At 43.0% G+C, this 18,006-nt stretch overlaps 1 pseudogene; it reads left to right on the plus strand.

Moving 5' to 3' along the window:
• The first annotated feature begins 3,176 nt into the window (after nt 1–3,176).
• LOC143669619 (repulsive guidance molecule A-like) lies at nt 3,177–13,193 on the plus strand (annotated as a pseudogene).
• Nucleotides 13,194–18,006: the final 4,813 nt, after the last annotated feature.

The raw sequence follows: 18,006 nt of genomic DNA on the forward strand, positions 1-18,006 counted from the left end.
AAATGTTTATTTGGTACAAAATTTATATTTTGACTAGTGCATTTCCTAATATAACTTATATGGACAGTTTAATTGAACACCATAAGTACATAGAACCTTGAAAAGGCCATGAAATTTTGTAGGTTTGTCCAGAGTGATGCCCCAATAAATCCCAGAGTGATTTGAACAAAAGAATAAAAGAGTGAAAGTATTTGCAAAGTCCCCTTGGGGGAATGGTTTGAAAGGGGGAAATTTTAATTTCCCCATTTGGAGATATCCTGATATTCTCACAAGCAGTGGGGACAACCAAATCAATAGGCCAAGCCCTCCGTCTTGAGGTTTGTTCATATGAAATTTATACACACAAACAATAGATTAATTCTACTTAAATTAGGCCTAAGAGTCACCCTCACAGAACCTCTTTTGTTGCTCAGATGAGGCCTCTCTCTCTCAGCCAACATAGCAAGCAAACTCACCACCCTCCCCCTCTCTATGTGGGACATGAGGTGTAAAACTCCCAGGGGTGTAAACCTCCCAGGGGTGTAAACCTACCTGGCAACATGGGACAGAAATCTTGGGATGAGCTGGGACTCAGCATCAAGTGATTGAGAAAGCCTCAACCAAAAGGGGGAAGAGAGAAATGAGACAAAGTAAAGTGTCAGTGGCTGAGAGATTTCAGACAGAGTCGAGAGGTTATTCTGGAGGCTATTCTTACACTTTATATAGATATCCCCTTTTTAGTTTACAGTGTATTAGAGTGGCTAGAGAGAAGTGGCTGAAACTGTAAGCTGTGTTCCAGTAACCATGTTTCTTGAAGATGATTGTATAATGATATAGCTTTCACAATGTGACTATGTGATTGTGAAAACCTTGTGTCTGATGCTCCTTTTATCTAGGGTATGGACAGATGAGTAAAACATAGGGATTAAAAAGAAATAAATAATAGAGGGAACAAATGTCAAAATAAATTTAGTAGATTGAAATGCTAGTGATCAATGAAAGGGAGTGATAAGGGGTATAGAAAAAATTAGGAGAAACAAAGGCTAAAATATATTGGGTAGATGGAATACTAGCAATCAATGAGAGAGAGGGGTAAGGGGTATGGTATGTATGAGTTTTTTCTTTTTCTGAATTGATGTAAATGTTCTAAGAAATGATCACAGTGATGAATATTTAACTAATGTGATGATACTGTGAGTTACTGATCATATACCAAGAATGGAATCATCATATGGTAAGAATGTTTATGTTTTTATGTTATGTTTAAAAAAAATTTTTTAATTTAAAAAAATAAATAAATGATAGGGGGAACAAAGGTTAAAATAAATTGAGTAGATTGAAATACCACTGATCAATGAAGGGGAATGGTAAGGGGTTGTGGTAGTTAGATTCAGTTGTCAACTTGGCCAGGTGAAGGTGCCTACTTCTGTTATTATGGACAAGAGCCAATGATGTGTGACCCTCATCTGTTGCTCATTACATCTGCAATCGGCTAGGAGGCATGCCTGCTGCAATGAATAATGTTTAATTGGATGGTGCTTAAATGAAAGAGCACAACATAGCACAGCCCAAGCAGCTCAGCATACCTCATCTCAGCACAAGTAGCTCAGCCCAGGCCTTTTGAGAAGCACCCCGGGGAATGTTGTTGGAACCTGGAGACCTGGAGAGAAGGCCAGCAGAGATCACCCTGAGCCTTCCCACATAAGAAAGAACCTCATTTGAAAGTTGGCTGCCTTTGCTCTGAAGAACTAACGAAATGAATCCCCTTTTATTAAAAGTCAATCCATCTCTGGTGTGTTGCATTCCAGCAGCTAGCAAATTGCAACAGGGGTATAGAAAAAAAAAAAACAGGGGAACAAAGGTTAAAATATGATGGAGATGTCATAATTTCTTGCCAACATGGCTGCCATGGTTGATGCAGGGCAACACAAAATGGCCTAGCCCATGACCAGCTTTCTTCCCGGAACTGGCGGTGGTTCGCGCCAAAAGTGCTAACCTTAAATCTACCCTCCACCCTAGCAACAATGGCCACCAATCCCAGCCCAACACGTGTCCCTGCATGTTCCCAGCCTATATAAGCCTGTGCACTTCCTCAGTAAAGCAGACGCCTTCCACTCACCCCTGAGGGTTGTCTCCTGAGTCGTGTGCTGTGTGCTCTGTGCTCTGTGTCTGTGTGACTGACTCAGTACTCCCCAGCCATCAGCTACCCAACAAGTGGCGCCCAACGTGGGGCACTTCCATGGTTCTCCGTGATAGCCGCCCCCTTCGGGAGTTCCCCATGATAGCCACCCCCTTCGGTGGTTCTCCATGATAGCAACCCCCCTTGGCGGTTCTCCGTGATAGCCGCCCCCTTCGGTGGTTCTCAGTGACAGCCACCCCCTTCTCAGTAAGTGGCCCCCTCAGTGGTTTCTCTGTGCATACCGCCCCCTCTAAATTCTCTTAGCATGGGCAACGCTCCCTCCTCTGATTTCATGCCTCAGGCTTGAGCCATCCATGCCTTATTGACCGTGAGGCGGGTTAAAATCCTCGAAAAAACCTTGCACGAGTACTGGGCCGTCATTCGGCGGTTAAACCCCTGGCTCGAAAATGCCTCAATATGGGACCCAACTACTTGGTCCAAACCCCTTCAGCAGGTTCGCTCTGCTGAGGAGCAGGAGGGCAAAACCTTTACGTTAGGGCTTGTTCCCACCCTCCTTGCAATACATGCCTGTCTCATGGGAGCCCCTTCTGAGGCACTTTCAGTTTCGCCTGCCATGCCGGCTTCATCCTCTCCACCACCCATCTCCACGCCTGATCCTCCGTCTGTTTCCGAACCCAAGCTTTCCCCGCCTCTATACAAACCATTCTCCTCCTCCACGGTAGCATCACTAGATCCTTCCTTACCCTTACCCCCTGCGGCCATCGCCACCATGGCTGCCCCACCCCCTGCTCCTCCTTCACTCCCCCCTCCTTCTGCTCCTCCCCCATACCTCCTCTTCCCCCTAGCTTGAAGGCCTGTTGCATCAATTCCCGCTAAATCATTTTGCTTAAGATTCATTGCAGGCGCGGCTGAGAGGAGATTAGTCCTGGAAAGAAGATTGAAGAATTCTATCGCGAGCTAAAACACACGCTGCCAAGCACCCTCTGGCCTAACACCCTCCCCACCCGCATGCACTCCCACCTCATACCCTTGTCTAAACTTTGGCCTTGTTGCAAAGATGCATCAACCACATATCCACGTTCTCCATTATAGCCAGCCTAAGCTGCGTGTCACAGTCCTCCTGGGTGATGATCAGCAGGCAGCCAATGATGGGTAAGGCCTCTTGGGGAGGCAACCTAAGACAGGTGCTGCTGCCTCTCACTTCCGGCAGCTTAGCTGGTAGCCAATGATGGGTAAGACCTCCTGAGGAAGCAACCTAAGACAGGCACAGTTACCCGGAAAGCTAAAAAACAAAAAAGGAGGAATTGATGGAGATGTCATAATTTCTTGCCAACATGGCTGCTGTGGTTAATGCAGGGCAGCACAAAATGGCCACCAAAAGTGCTAACCTTAAATCTGCCCTCCACCCTAGCAACAACGGCCACCAATCCCAGCCCGACACGTGTCCCTGCATGCTCCCAGCCTATATAAGCCTGTGCACTTCCTCAATAAAGCGGACGCCTTCCACTCACCCCTGAGGGTTGTATCCTGAGTCGTGTGCTGTGTGCTGTGTGTCTGTGTGACTGACTCAGTTCGGCCGCTTACCCCCAGCCATCAGCTACCCAACAAAAATATATTGAGTAAATCCTAAAGAATACCTAAGGCAATATATAAAATTCCACAAGGGTTCCATGCACTAGAGTAACTTTCCAGAAACCTACAACCTCCAGATGGGTCCCTGGTGCATGTAAGTCCTGAAACCTAGCCCAGCCTCTCCAGAACATCAGATAGTTCCACCTTCCCTCCCCCATATTAGTGACAGATCCTTCCAATATGAAAAATTTAGAATGGCCATAGCCCAAACACCCCTAAAGACAGGCATGGAAGGACCAAAGGTAACGGTGGAGTTATACAGAGAACATAGGATTTAACAAAGGAATATGAATGCTGAATCATTAAATTGATATCTTTTAGTCTCTAGTATTTTAGAGCAGCTAGAAGTAAAAACCTAAAATTGTGAAATTGTAACCCATGTCAAACTCTGAAATATGTCCTACAATTAACTGTGCTATGCTTTGAAATTTATAGCTTTTTTGTATATATCTTATCTTTCACAAAAAAGGGAGAAAAAAAGTCGCTTGTGATGACAAAAAAATATTTAAGCCCTCCAGCCTCCTATATTCTGGAGCAGCTAGGAGGAAAAATATGAGAGGATTGTATGGTGGCCAAGGACAAACTCTGGGCTCTGTCCTTAAACCACTTGTTGAAGAGTGCTTTGAAAACTGTTGCTTTTTTATTTCTTTTCTTTGTATACATGTTATACTTTACAATAAAAAAGTTAAAAATAAATAAATATATATATTGGGTAGATGGAAATACTACTGGTCAATGAGAGGGAGGGGTAAGGTGTACATACATAAGGGTACAAACATACATAAGATTTTTCTTTTTATTTCTTTTCTGGAGTGATGCAAATGTTCTAAGAAATTATCATGGTGAGGAATATACAACTGTGTGATGATATTGTGAGCCACTGATTGGCCACCAAGTATGGAATGTTCATATGTTAAGAATGTTTGTGTTTTGTTTGCTTGTGGGGTGTTTTGGCTTAACAACAAGAATTTATTGTTTCATGGTTTCAGAAGCTTTCACCTGGGTCGGTTTCTTCTGGCTAGCTGGCAGTCTGAGGTTCCTTGGCTTTTCCATCACATGGCAATGCTCAAGGCTGCAGCAGCTTCTTTCTCTTCTGGGTTCTGTTGATTTCCAGCTTCTAGAAGCTTCCAATGACTTCTTTTTCTGTCTGAATTTCATTCTGTTTATAGATTTCATTTTGTGTTAAGCCCAAAATGATTCTTATACCACATCTTAATTGAAGCAATCTCTTTAAGAGTCCTGTTTACAGTGGGTCCACACCACAGGACCAGGGGTGGGAAGCTGAACGTGCCTCTTGTGGGGCACATGATTCATTCCCCAACAGCATGCATCCACCATTAGAGTGTCACACAAAATAGTTCCGCAGAATGTTTGTGTTTGTATGTTATTTTGTCAATAAAAATACTGTTCAAAAATTAGGCCTTAGAGTCACCCCCAGAGAACCTCTTTTGTTGCTCAGATGTGGCCTCTCTCTCTCTAAGCCAAATGGCAAACTCACTACACTCCCCCCTCTTCATGGGATATGACTCCCAGGGTTGTAAACCTCCCTGGCAATGTGGGACAGAAATTCTGGGATGAGCTGGGACTCGGCAACAAGGGACTGAGAAAACCTTCTCAACCAAAAGGGGGAAGAAAGAAATGAGACAAAAGAAATTGTCAGTGGCTGAGAGATTTCAAATAGAATCAAGAGGTTACCCTGGAGGTTATTCTTACGCATTATATAGATACCTCCTTTTTAGTTTATGGTGCATTAGAGTGGCTAGAGTAAAGTACCTGAAACTGTAGAGCTGTGTTCCAGTAGCCATGTTTCTGGAAGATGATTGTATAATGATACAGTTTTTGCAATGTGACTGTGTGATTGTGAAAACCTTGTGTCTGATGCTCCTTTTATCTAGGGTATGGACAGATGAGTAAAAAATATGGATAAAAAATAAACAAATAATAGGGGAAACAAAGGTTAAAATAAATTTAGTAGATTGAAATACTACTGGTCAATGAGAGGGAGGAGTAAGGCATGTATGGCATGTATGAATGTTTCCTTTTTCCTTTTTTTTGCTGGAGAGATGGAAATGTTCAAAAAAATTATCATGGTGATGAATACACAACTATGTGATCATACTGTGAGCCACTGATTGTACACCATGTACAGAATGGTATGTTTGTTTGTTGAGTACAATAAAAATATTTTTTTAAAAGATACATATTAGCAAAATAGATCAAAAGAATGCAGGATCCAAATATATGTTGTTTACAAGAAACTCACTTTAGACCCAAACACACAAATAGATTGAAAGTGAAAAGATGGAAAGAGGTATTCTATACAAATAGTAACCAAAAAATAACTGTGGTAGCTATACAAATATTGCACAAAAAATAGACTTTGTCAAAAGATGTTATAAGATACAAGGAAGAATACCATGTATTAATAAAAGCAGTGAGCCACCAAGATGAAATAATCATGAATATTTATGTATCTAACCATAGTACTTCAAAACACTGGAACAACTGAAGGAAAGATAGACACCTTTACAAAAACAGAGATTTCAATGCACCACTCTCATCAACAGACAAAACACCTAGACAGAACATCAGTAAGAAAACAGAGAACTTGAATAATACGATAAATAAACAAGACCTAATAAACATATTCAGAATATTGCACACACAAACAACAAGATATACATTCTTCTAAAGTGTACATGGATTATTCTCCATGAGAGAACGCATGTAAAAAACAAAACAAATAAACAAAAAACCAAAAAGCTACAAGCGATGGAGAGGATGTAGAGAAAGAGGAACACTCATTCACTGCTCGTGGGAATGTGAAGTGGTACACCCACTGTGAAAGACACTTTTTTAGTTCCTCAGAAAGCTAAGTATAGAATTGCCATATGATCCGGCAATACCATTACTAGGTATATACCCAGAAGAACTGAAAGCAGGGACATGAACATACATTTTCACACCAATGTTCATAGCATTATTCACAGTTGCCAAAAGATGGAAGCAGCCCAAGTGTCCATCAACCGCAGAATGGAAAAACCAAATTTGGTATATATTTAAGTGATGAATATTATTCAACAGTAAGAAAGAATGAAATCCTGATGATGTGACAACATGAATGAACCTGGAAGACCTGGATCATAAATATTGTATGATCTCACTAATATGAACTAAGTAGAATAAGCAAACTCATAAGCTTAGAATCTAGAAAACAGGTTAACATCGAATATAAGAGGGGTAGAGAATGGGGGGCTGATGCTTCGTTTGTGCAGAATTTTTTGATAAGGTTGATTCTAAATATTTGGAAATGGATAGAGGTGCTAATAGCACATTACTGTGAGTATAATTAATAGCACTGAGTTATGTGTGTGAATGTGGCTAAAGGGGTAGTTTTAGCCAGTGCATTTTACTAGAAGGAAAGTTAGAAGATAAAATATGGGACTGTATAACATAGTATACATAGACTGCATAACACAACCCTGTGGTGGTTGATGACTGTGATGAATAGTACAAATATAAGAATATTCTTTCATTAATTGTAACAAATTATGTCACTATTACAAGGTCTTAATAGTAGGGCGGTAAATGGGAAAAACACACCTAATGCAAATTACGGACTATAGTTAACAGTAGTATTTTAGTATTCCTTAATAATAAATAAATTTATAGAGACAGAATTAGATTGATGGTTATATCGGGCTTGAGCATTAACTGCTAGGGGGTAGGGTTTTCCTTTTGTAGTAATGAAAATGTTCTAAAATTGTGGTGATGAGTTCACAACTCTGTGATTGTACTAAAAGCCATCGATTGTACACCTTGAATGGATTGTATCGTATGTGGATATATCGCAATAAAACTGCTAAAAAATTTAAAGCTTTTATGTACAAAAAGGATACCTTCAAGAAAGCAAAAAGACAATCTACAGAATGGGAGATAATAGTTGCTAACCACATATTGGTCAAGGACTTATTATCCAGAATATATAAGGAAGTTTTACAATACAACAACAAAAAGACAAAACAACCCAATTTTAAAAATGAAGAAAGGATTTGAAGAGACATTTTGCCATAGAAGGCATACAGATAGCCAATAGCACATGAAAAGATACACAGTATATCATTATCCACTAGGGAGATGAAAATTAGAAACCACAATGAGATATTACTTCACACCTACAAGTATTGATATTATTTTAAAAGTGGAAAAATAACAAAAGCTGTAGAGGATATGGAGAAACTAGAACTGTAGTGCATTGTTGGTGGGAACATAAAATGATGCACCCACTGTGGAAAGCAATATGGTGGGCCCCCAAAAGTTAAATATAGAATTACCACATTTCCCAGCAATTCTACTCCTACCCAACAGAATGTGAAAACAGCATCTCAAACAGGTACTATACACCAATGCTCATTGCAATAGCCAGAAGGTGGAAACAACCCAAGTGTCCATCAACAAATAATGGATAAACAAAATGTGGTATATACAATAGAATGATATGTGGCATAAGAAAAAATGAAGTCCTGAGACATGCTGTGTCCTAGTTTGCTAGCTGCCGGAATGCAATATACCAGAAATGGAATGGCTTTTAAAAAGGGGAATTTAATAAGTTGCAGGTTTACAGTTCTAAGGCCAAGAAAATATCCCAATTAAAACATGTCTATAGAAATGTCCAATCTAAGGCATCCAGGGAAAGATACCTGGGTTCAAGAAGGCTGATGACATTCAGGGTTTCTCTCTCAAGTGAGAAGGCACATGGTGAGTGCGGTCAGGGTTTCTCTTTCGGCTGGAAGGGCACATGGCGAACACAGCATCACCAGCTAGCTTTCTCTCTTGGCTTCCTATTTTGTGAAGCTCCCTGAGAGGCATTTTCCTTCTTCATCTCCAAAGGCTGCTGGCTGGTAGACTCTGCTTCTCATGGCTATGTCATTCTCTGCTCTCTCAGAGATCTCTCATTCCCCAAAATGTTTTCTCTTTTATAGGACTTTGGAAACTTATCAAGACCCACCCAAATGGGTGGAGATATGTCTCCCCTAATCCAGTTTAACAACCATTCTTGATTAAATCACATCTCTGGGGAGATGATTTAATTACAGTTTCAAGCATACAATGCTGAATGGGGATTAGAAGAAACAGCTGCCTTTACAAAATGAGATTAGGATTAAAATATGGCTTTTCTAGGGTACATATATCCTTTCAAACCAGCACATGCTACAACCTGGAAGAACCTTGAAAACATTACGCTCAGTGAAACAAGCAGATTTCTAAGCACAAAGATTCCTATAAGAGAGGTCTAGAACTAGCAGCTCTGCAGAGATAGAAAATAGGTTGGGAGATTACCAGAGGATGAGAAAAGGGGGAAAAGGAGAGAGTGTGTTTGGTGGAGATGGAGTGTGTGCAAATACAATTAAAAAAAAATTTACAACACAAGCTACGCATTAGAATCACCTGGATTCGAAAAAAATAAATAAATAATACTACACCTGGCACCATCCCCACATGTTCCAATTCAGTTGTTCTTGGGTAAGGATAAGCTTTTTTTTTTTTAATATCCGTGGGTGTTTCTAATGTGCATCCAGAATTGAGAACTACTGATAAAAAAAAAAAAAGGTAAGACTCATTCAATAACTTAAAAAATTGAAACATAAAAACACTTAATTTCACCTTAGTTGTTGAAAGATATTTTTGCTAGGTATGGAATTCTATCATGACCCATAGAATCGGAGCCCATAGGCTTCAATACCACTAATGGTGGGCTGCTGTTATTTTATGCATAGGGTAGGGGCTTCAGTACAAGAAAGTTTTTCTCAGTAATGGTAGACAACTGTTTGGCAACTGTGTAATTTCACCTTCCCCGTGGTAGAAAATTTTTGCTTTTACCCTTTTACCACATAGCAATTAATGGTTGCTTGGTTCCTGGAAGAGGCAGACAGATTTTGCTTCTATTCGTTCTCCAGAAGTAATAGGTTTTCACCAGTGCCCTGAGGATAATGATATTTGCTGTACCTCCCCCAGCAACTTAAGAACTTGGCTTTGTAGATGCAAAGAGTCCCAGGAAGCCAGTGGGCTTTGTGCTGATTTCCCTCAGCTACCAATAGTCTCTTCCATGTTTCTACTAGGATCAGCTTTCTCTTGTCTTCTGAACAGTTCTCAATTATTCTCATGAACACCTGGTGGAGGACCACGGAGAAGAGCCTTAGACCTTATGTCTAATGTCCCCAGATATTCTAAACCAGGACTGGCTTCATGGCATGTGACCTGTATAGTTTGGCTTCATGGCGTGTGACCTGTATAGTTACATAGGGTCTCCCACTTAGAAGGGCTCCACACTTGGTTTAGTTCTTTGCTGCCACCATCATGCAGTATTTACAAACTTTTGAATTAGTCCCTACGTTTTCTTTTTGCACCAAGACCCACAAATTAAATATCCTGTCCTGCTCCAAATGGATACACTGATAAAAGCTCAGCTTTTAAAACTTCTTTATAACCTTAGCTGAATTTTTATTCTCTGCTTCAGCAGCCACCTCTTTCTCCCGTGTTGTGCCAAAAGGAAGACAGTTTGTGTCCTGCCTTCCCTTGGAGTGGATTACCCCTCTTTGGAATTCAGTTCGTATGGTTGCTTTGCAACCTCAGCTCTCCGAGGGCTCACAAAATTACGATTTTGTAGATCTTACAACTTTTTCTTTTTAGGGTGGGAACAACATTCTTTGCAGCTTCCTACATCTTAAAAGGAAGTGGGGGTGGGGGGGGGTGAGGGCAGTTCAGTGCTAGAATTCTCGCCTGCCATGCAGAAGACCTGGGTTTGATTCCTGGTCCATGCATTCCCCAAACAAACAAAAACAAACAATTCAACAAATGGTGCTGCAATAATGGGATGCTCATATGGAAAAAGAATGAAATGTGACCCCTCTATATAGCATACAAAAAAAAACAGTGCAAGTCCGAACATGTTGGACCATTTAGAACTTCTTATATTTAGGTTCCCCATTTCAGTGGGCCATTAACCAATTAAAGCCAGTTCCCCCTTTTTAAGGAGGAATTTCATATTTTTTTATTTAAAATTTTCCTTAAAAAAAATCTGACTGCTTTTTCTCTTTTTCTTCTCACAACAAAATACCCACCAATGTCACTGCCATAACAGAATAGCTCACCACATGTATTTATTCTTCTGAGAGGTGGCATCTCCTCCATTATTGAATTGAAAGGGGTGATTTCCTATGTCGTCTATACAGTGAGAGAAGAGAATTTACAAAATGAAGCAAGAACAGAGATGAAGAGTAGTAAAATAAAGGAAAATTATCTGAGTGAGGATATGTGGGGACTTTTTGCACTAAAAGGGTTGTCAGCATAAGGTCATGTAGGTAACATTCATCAAATATTTAGGGGCTACCATTTTCACAACTAACATTTGTGCATATAATAAAATTACGTATTATTCGAAAATTCTTACAAAAACATTGTGCCAGTTTGAATCTGTGGTGTACGCCAGAAAAGCCATGTCCTTTAATCCTTATACAATATTGCCGGGTGGGGGCTCTTTGATTGTTTTCATAGAGATGTGACCCACCCAATTGTGTGTGGTAAGTGTGGATCAGATGGTTTCCATGAATATGCATCTCCACCCATTCAAGGCAGGGTTGCTTACTGGAGCCGTTTTAGAGGGAACCATTTTGGAAACAGCTTTCCAGCCAGGAAAACCCATGTAGCCAGGAACCTTTTAGAGATGAAGAAGGAAAATGCCCCCAGGGGAGCTTCATGAACTAAGAATCCTGAAGAGAAAACTAACAGATGTTACTATGTTCGCCATGTGCCTTTCCAGTTGAGAGAGAAATCCTGAACATCATCCACCTTCTAGAACCAAGGTATCGTTCCCTGGATGCCTTAGATTGGACATTTCTATAGCCTTGCTTTAACCTGAACATTTTCACCGCCTTAGAACTGTAAACTTACAACTTAATAAATTCCCCCCTTGTAAAAAGTCATTCTGTTTCTGGTGTATGGCATTCCGGCAGCTTGAAAATTGGAACAAGCATTCTAAGTCCTCCCAGCTTGCGGGTGGCAGTCGAGCATAGCCTCCCCCCACCATGTGCCCTAAGGACTCCTGCAGCCCCCAAAAGAGAGGCCAGTGGTAACAGGCCAGACAACGGGTATGAGGAGGGGGTCAGGACCTTTCGCCCTTGGATTCTGAACCACCCTTGCCTTCCTTCTCTGCAGCTTTCCCAAGCCACCTTCCGGTGCAAGATCCTCAACCATAACTGGAATTTGGCCTCTGATATTGCCTCCTGAGTCTGCACCACCCTGTGCCCACTGCACCTCGTGACGGGCCACACCTACCAGGACGACCTGGCCTCCCAGGCGAGGGGTCCATGGCATGGAAGACCTCACGGGGCCAGCACAGTTGCTCCAGGGTGGCCCCCACTGAAAAGTTTAGGAGGCAAAACAGTGAGAAAGAAGGACGATAGACCAGGAAATTTAAAGCTAGCGGGTTTACTTTTGCGCTCCTGAGCTGAGCTCACCAAATCCAAAATGGAGGGAGGTGAGTCAGGCCTGGGTGATGGCGTGGGCGGTTTTTAAACAAGGGGTTCAGGTGACTTCCAGAAGGGGTGGTTCATCAGTTCCGGAAGTCAGGTGTCCAGAAGGGGCGGTTCCAGAAGCCATGTTGGGAGGGGTGACACAGCCCCCACAGCTCCAGTTGCAGTGTCCTTCCCGCTTCCCCGGACCTAACACCCACCTCACCTGCACCCGCTCCAGCCCACTGGGGACAGACGGGAGACCTGCCACTGGGTCCTCTCCGGGGACCTGTGCCTCAGGACCTTTCAAACAGACGGCTTCCAAGACCTGCAAGGTGCAGGGCGCCCCGCCGCTGGTCAACAATAAGTACCTGAACATGCGGATCATCGACGCGCTAGGGTGGCCCGGCTCGAAGGCCACCAGCAAGCTTACCATCTTCTTCCAGAACTTCCAGGAGTGCGCGGGCCAGAAGGTGTGTGGGGCACAGACCGACGAGCTCCTGGCTGCCTTCGCCAAGCGCGCACAGAACAAGCACAGGGCCAGCAGCCTGAAGGTCGGGGAGGAGATGTCGGGCCAGTTTGTAGAGATCCAGGCCAAGGGCGCCCCATCGTGGTGCGCCAGGTGAGCCCCTACCTGGCGGTGGGCTGCGAAGTGGAGGAGCAAGACAGCCGGGTTTCGGCCCCCACCCCCACCCCCCATGCAACAATTGCATGTCGAGGCCTTCCCTGCCTTGCCTTGGCCAGCCCTGCGCCCGCGGTCCCCGGAGGCCTTCCCCGACGAGACAACCGTGGCCAAGTGCAAGAAGAAGCTGCCGGTGGAGGACCTGGGCTCCCAAGCCTGTGTCTGACCTTTTGAAGTTCATGCGGCCCGCCTACCACGCCCAGGAGGAAGTCAAGGTGCTTCCCTCCTGTAAGACAAGCTGCACCTGTAGGAGGGGCCTCGGGAACTGCTTGGCCCCTCGTTTTCGGCCCTGTTCACTGCAAGCAATCAGCGACTAGGACTGAGAGAGGCGAGAGGTTTGCCTGTCCTGTTCCTGGTTGCTCTGTCTCAGGGGCAGAATGGCCAGCATGGACCCTGTGGCTCTGCCATCTCCACAGAGTTTGGGGAGTGGGGCAACTGCTTGACCAGTGGGGCTGAGGGATGGTGACATCACAGCTGTCCATTGGGGAGGGCTGGGGGTCATGGGACGGTCCCTGTGCTCTCTGTAGTGCAAGGTTGTGGTGACTGGGACAGTGGGGTCTATGACAGTAGAGATGTGTGAGAGGGAAAGCAGTTCCACACCACCTCCCAGCGCCCCAGGGTGAATGTGTAGCTCAGAGCCCTTCAAGCTGAGGAAGTGACAGAGACGCTAGAAACTGTAAAAGTCCAGCCCTCATGGGAGAAAAGATGTGGAACTATTAAACCTTACCATCCAGGAATTCCTGATACTGTGTTAAACTTTAGGGACACCCAAAGCAATAGGCCATGCCCTCGATCATGAGGCTTACTCTTGTGAAACTCATGTAGGTAGCACAGAAGCTTAGACTACCTATAGGCATGCCTAAGAGTAACTTCTGGAGGACTTCTGCTCAGATGTGGTCTCAGTCTCTCTGAGCCCAACTCTGCAAGAAATCATTGTCCGCCACGCCATGTGGGACATGACATCCAGGGGTGAAATTCTCCCTGAAGACATAGGAGATGACTCCCAGGGATGAATCAAACCTGGCACCGTGGAATCAACAATTCCATCCCCACCAAAAGGGGGAAAAGAAGTGTAATTAATAAAGTATCAGTGACAGAGAGTTCAAATAAAGCTGAGAGGCAACTCTGGAAGTTGTTCTTACTCAAGCTTCAGGTAGACCTTGCTACCTATCATAACCTGCCAACCCCCAACCAGGACCATTCCAGCCAATCCTAAAGAACACCTAGGGCAATATATAAGATTCCGCAAGGGTTCCAGGCACTAGAGTAACTTTCCAGAAACCTACAACCTCCAGATGAGTCCCTGGTTCAGATAAGTCCTGTAACCTAGCCCAGCCTCTCCAGAACATCAGATAGTTCCATCTTCCTACCCCATATTAGTGACAGATTCTTTCAATATGAAAAATTTAGAATGGCCATAGCCCAAACACCCCTAAAGAGAGGCATGGAAAGATCAAAGGCGATGATGGAGTTAAACAGATAAGACAGGATTTAACAAATGAATATGAATGCTGAATCATTAAATTGATATCTCTTTTAGTCTCCAGTATTTTAGAGCAGCTAGAAGTAAAAACCTGAAACTGTGGAATTGTAATGCATATCAAACTCTGAAATATGTTCTACAACTAATTGTGGTCCTGTGTTTTGAAATTTATAGCTTTTTTGTATATATGCTATTTTTCACAAAAAAAGAAGGAAAAAAGTTGATTGTGATTAATAAAAAATATTTAGGCCCTCTAGCCTCCTATATTCTGGAGCAGCTAGAAGGAAAATATGAGAAAATTGTATGGTAGCCCATGACAAACTGGGATCCATCCTGTAACTACCTGTTGAAGAGTGCTTTGAAAACTATTGCTTTTTTATTTCTTTGGTTTGTATATATGTTATACTATACAATAAAAAGTTAAAAATCAAAAACATAAAATAAATTAAAAAAAAAAAAGCCCAGCCTTCCTCAAAAAAGAAAAAAGAGTCCAGCTCTCCTTTCCACCCAACCCCTTCCAGGCTCTTGAACACCGGAACGAATCCCAGGCAGGGCCTCCATAGCCCTCCCCCTTTCCCTTCATGACTTGGGACACCCCCTCAGCACTCTTCACAAATCCATGTGATCTGTTGGCCAAAAGGCTGGGCACCCTGGTGACTTCCTTGCCTGACCTGGCGGCTGAGGGGACTCCATCACGTCCATACTGGCTGCCGTGGGCCCACGCCCCGGTCCCAGGTCCCAGGCTCCTGCCCAAAAAAGCCCCCCAGCGGTAGAGATGATTCGCAGAGTGGCCCATGCGTTCAGCGAAGCCCCTGGTGAGCTCAGATACCCACCTCTGGCCCCTTCCGCGCCCACCTCCCCACTATGCAGAGGGAGCTGAGCCCTTGGTTCTAATTCTTTGAAAGGAGAACAGACCCGCCAGCTGATGATCCTTCCCCTCCAGAAGAGAGCAGAAGTCCTAGGCAGGGAGCTAGGGCCTTGGGGTGTGAGCAGGAGATCCAGTGGGCTGGCAGGTCGGGGGGAGCTCAGGCCCCAGTCCCGGTGTTGGAAGTGAGAAGTGAAGCACTTTCTTTCGGCTGTGTTTTGTGGTGTTCTGCTTGGCAGTGGGGACCCCTCACTGCGTTCTGTGCCTCTGACCTGCATGGACTGTCTCCACATGCACATACTGTGAATTCATTAACACTACATGCAAGTCAAGTTTGAGTTTTTGTTTCCTTAAAGAAGAAGAAAACAATAGCAAATGGATTTAACTGAAAAAGGATTCAAGCTATTTTTTTCTGGGCCATTAAAAAAAATGAAGCTATTTTATTTAAATCAGAGCCTTCTCACATATCATTTGACACATCTAGGAGTTTATCTTAAGCCTGTTGATATTTTTTTTATCGTAGAAAATTATACAAACAGTAGAGAGAAGAGAGTAATATACCCAGTATACCATTCACTCAGCTTTAAGTTATTCATCCATATGTCCATCTACTGCCTTCCCAATTATTCTGAATCATATTTCCTATCATATTGCAGTGTATCTTTAAAGATAAGGATTCTCTCTCTCTCCCTTTTCACCTAATCACAATATTAGCAAGATTAGTAATTCCTTAATCATAGGCAGGAGGGTTATAGGACAAAGGAATATTACTAACCAAGATTCTAAACATTACTTCTAGTGTTAATCTGAGAATTGAATCAGTTGATGCAGTTGTCTCTTCGAGACAATCTGTTCATATTAATGCCTTTTTAAGCCATCAGTAGTTCCTTTCTCTGAATTCAGAGGGAGAACACTGCTTTTGTAACCAAGGAGACAATTAAGCATCTTATTTTTAGTCCTGTAGTGGTACAGGCAATCAATACTGTCTGTCCTTTGTGTTAAAGAAAAATGTATAACCAAGCAAATAAATAATGGCCCTAAAGATTAAAATTGGTGAGGGAGACCTTTATTCCACAGACTTTAGATACTATGTGCATTAGTTCCCCAGGGCTGCCATAACAAATTATCACAAACTGGTGACAGCTAGAAAACATGCTTACCCTAGCTGAGCTTAGCAGTCTGCTCTCTATACTTAGTTCCCAGAAGGGCATTGACTACACATTCTCAGTTCTGCTTATAGGAATAAGATAAATAATAGCATCAAGAACACCCTGTAGCACAGTGCATCACTGACTTCCTCCTCAAAAGACACAAATTTGACATTCCTGAGGATCAGCTAAGAAAAGAGTCATGAAGATCTTGCACATCAATATCTAAATCTAATCAGTATAGCTGGAACAAGATATACTTGAGAAATTGCTCACGCCCTCCTCGCAAAGATCCAGCCATCATCACTGACCTGACAAAAAAGAATCATGTGGACATTAGTTTTTGATTCCTACCCACTTTCCTGTACCTATGAAAACCCTGATTTACATCCCAACTTTGAACTGGTTTGGAGACGATGCCTCTAATTCCTTGCAATTGTACTTGCAATAAATCACCTTCACGCTGAGAGACGTCTCTCCTTTGTAGCCCTGGAGCATGCAGGCCCTTTATTGGAAAGAGCCATGCTTACAGTATCACTGTATAGCTTAGAACAGATATTCATTCTCTCATTGTTCTGGTTGGAAGTATATCAAGGTGTCAGCAGGACCATGCTTCTTCTGAAGACTGTAGGTAAGAATCCTTCCCTGCTTCTTCTAAGCTTCTGGTGGTTGCCAGCATTCCTTGGCTTGTAGCAGCATCACTACAATTTCTGCCACTGTCTTCACATGGCCATCTGTCTGTGCGTCTGTCTCCCAATCTCCATCTCCTCATAAGGACAGAGCCATGGATGGGATTTAGGGCCCACCTTAATCCTATAGGACCTCCTCTTGATTGATTACATCAGCAAAGACCCTATTTCCAAATAAGGTCACTGTCACAAGTACTGGGGATGTAGGCTTTAAAATATCTTTTGGGGACTCAACTCAACTCACTATGCTATTTGTTAATTAATTCAGCTTCTTGACAGGTTAGCCTCTCCATAAGGCTACCCACCACATGGTTTTACTCAGAGGGAGTGATCCAAGACAGCCCCAAGACAGAAGCCATGGTCTTTATAACCTAAGCTTGGAAGTGACATGCTACCACCTCTGTTGTGTTCTATTGGTGACAAAGATCAACCCCAGTACAATGTGGAAGGGCATTACACAAGGGTGTGACTTTCTGGAGTCAGGGATATTTGGAGCCATCTTGGAGCCTGCTTCCCCATTTTCCAAAGTAACAGAATCACTTGGCAACTTTCATAATAATCAGCTTTTATTAAATAGTTTAGACCCTTTTTTAAAGGGTCTAAAACCACATCATAATTTTTTAAAAATCATTAAAGACATTATGGCAAAACTAAATGGCAACAAGTGGGGGGGTATAGTGGAGGGTATAGGGGAGGGTATATATTCTTTGTAGAAGAAAAGGAAATGTCTTCATGTAAGTTATGCTGGTGAAGGCATGTCTGTTGACTTAGGATGGATTGATATGATGTGCAAATAAAACTGTTTAAAAACGAACAGAGAGGGGGTGCAAGGATAGTTCTCACCTGCCATGCGGGAGACATGGGTTTGATTCCTGGCC

Source organism: Tamandua tetradactyla, chromosome 26 (assembly GCF_023851605.1).
Source record: "Tamandua tetradactyla isolate mTamTet1 chromosome 26, mTamTet1.pri, whole genome shotgun sequence".
NCBI lineage: Eukaryota > Metazoa > Chordata > Mammalia > Pilosa > Myrmecophagidae > Tamandua > Tamandua tetradactyla.